A 3,008-nucleotide genomic window follows, 5' to 3' on the forward strand; every position below is an offset into this window, starting at 1 on the left:
ATTGGCTTAGTCCATATGATTGACCATTGGATCTCCTAAAAATATCCTATTCATAATATCAAAAGGTCATTTTATCCATTTTAGCATAACATTTAACAATACACCTTACATCACATCTTCTATTTTAAGATTAGAACACATTAAAATAAAGACAAAGTTTGGCTACAAACTTGATTATAGTTGTTGGCTACAAACTTCATATAAAAAAATTAACATAACTACATATTTTGAAAATCTAGCCGTCGAATTGCATTATCTTTAAACATGCATGTCAAATTTCGTGCTAATTGAATGTTAGTTACTATTTGATTAAGAATTTATTTTTTACGCATAATTTTATACTACAAAAACTAAAAATTTAAACAGTTTATTGATAACAAAGCTATTGCTATTTAATCTTTTGGAAATTTTGCAAGTATGTTATAAGAAAGAAATGTAATCTAATGGTAGATTTATCAAAATTCACATCTAACAAAAAGATATTAAGTGGAGTTATAACAATTAGCTATAACTAAGTTTATAGCCAAACTTTATTATTTAAAAAAAAGTTTATAGCCAAACTTTGTTCTTAAAATAATGTAAAATATATATATTTTTTAAAACCAAGTTACAACCCCAAAAAACCCTCACCACAACCCCCCACAACCATAACACAAACCACCACTCAAAACGCTAATCCAAACCACCACAAACAACCAACAACCCACCACATTCTTATTGGAATCCACCAATTCACACACTACCCCCACAACCCACCACATTCACAACTCTCAAAACCCATATATGGCCACAACTCAGAGAGAGAGAGAGAGAGAGAGAGAGAGAGAGAGAGAGAGAGAGAGAGAGAGAGAGAGAGAGAGAGAGAATTTTAGAGATCTGGATGACGTGGCGAGATTGACGACGTGAGAGAGGCTAAGAGTGAGAGAGAGGAAGAGAGAAAGATGCTGAGAGTGAGACTAAGAGAGGCAAACGGGACAGAGATAGATATGTGTGAGAGGAGAGAGAAAAGTTGAATAAAAAAAGACTCAAAATTTTTATAGCATTTATGCATTAGTAGATGTAGCTTGTGCCAACTTTTTTTTGACATTTGAGACATCTAATGGAGATGATTTTTGGTATTTGGCGTGCTAAATGCTAAAAAATTAGCATTTAACACATCCAATGCTACTACTCTAAGGTGTTTGTGAATGTCTATGTCTCTACTAAGGTAAAGTATAATTGCTTAAGAGGCCAAGGCTTACTCCACCAAGCCAAAGAAGTTGGAGTGTGTTTGTGAAAATGATTATTTGCTTGGCATTTCTTTATTGGCTTATGTTGTTGCTTTTAGTGGATGGCTATGTGGTGGTGTCATTTAGGCTTCGTTTGAGAGTTTATAAGGGAAAGGAATGGAATGATCATAAGGCTCTGTTTGGGATTTTATAAAGGAATGGAACAGAATGATCATTAAAGGAATGGAATGGAATGGAGTTAGTAGGGAAAGGAATGGAATGGAATTTAAAAATCTTGTTTGAATGTTATAAAATAGAGGAATGGAATGTAATGGAAAATAAGTAACACCGTTTGGAAGTGACATTGGAAGAAATGGAATGAAATAATTTTATAATAACATTATTATTATACCCCTCATTTTAAAGAACATAAAAATAATCAATGAGAACTTGTAATTGCTTTGAAATGTTTAATATTTAGTGGATGATGTGAAACTAGTTAGCCATAATTGGGTCTGTGTTAGATTATTGAATTACAATATAGTTTTGTCAAGGTGAATAGATTGCATCACGCTAATCAATAATTTAACAGATGAAGATAATGGCATGAAAAATTGACAATAGCACAATTTCTTTATTTCAATTTGCAAAATTTTTTTAGGGGGTGCTAGTTTTAGATTAGATCTTTTTTGGCTGCTATGCCTTACAATGGATTTGATAATTTAATACATCTCCATCTTCCAATTTCTTATACTGAGCAACATCCCTCTAAGACCAGAGGTGATAGAACTATTAACATATCAATTTCCTACTATAAAACTAAAATGATTCTAGTTTAAGGGAAAAAGAAAATTTTATTATAACTACGTAACAAGTTATGTATATTTCTATGTTGTAAAGCAATTCACGCATCACATATTTATTCTCAACAAAATAAATATTTTCTAAAAATGCAAACAAATATCTTTTTTTTTTTTTTTTTAAAAAAAACTCTGGTAATAAGTCTTGCCAAAACAAAAGAAAATAACATAATCCATTCCAAAACTAAGGTTGGCCAAAAAAATCCCACACTTTTTTAATTTTTAGGCCTAGACATTAGTGTCAATAAGACACATTTGCGCTCATGATCTGGGCAACCAAAGAACATCTCCTTATATGTTGGATTTTCCATCAAAAATATGTAGGCCTCAATCTTTGATATTGGATCTAAGTCCAATACGCCCAAAGCTGCATGAACTTCTGCTCCATATGACTTTGAAATGCACTTTTTCATAACTTCAGTCGCCCTATCACTTGCCTTTGATACATTATCAAATAATTGGGAAATTACATTCTCGAGTTCATCATCTTCTGCTAGTCATCTTTTCTTGCTTTTAGAAGACATTGCATCTTGTGATGACACTCGAGAACGTGCAACATTAATTTGAAGTGAACTTTGATCATCTTCCACTTCAAAGTTCTCCAAAGAAACTTCATTTTGAGATATCAAATTATCAATCTCATCAATAGTGATCGATGCAGCATACCTAGCACATTTCTCCTTTGCAGTTTTAGCATGATCACCTTTTGCTCTATCTTTAGACTAAAGTTGTGCCATCTTAGAGTAGTTGGGTATAGGTGTTGTCATCCACTTCTTGGTTGCAAGTTTAGACTGTTACAAAACAAGACAAATGGTTAAACAACAGATTTAATTATGTAATACAAAATTAAACTCACAAAAAATGGTAATTTACCACTATAGGTGGCTCCCAAACTTCTGGTTCAGTTGTCCACATATTTAAAGGATCATTCCATCCAAAA

Source organism: Castanea sativa, chromosome 7 (assembly GCF_040712315.1).
Source record: "Castanea sativa cultivar Marrone di Chiusa Pesio chromosome 7, ASM4071231v1".
NCBI classification, from domain to species: Eukaryota; Viridiplantae; Streptophyta; class Magnoliopsida; order Fagales; family Fagaceae; genus Castanea; species Castanea sativa.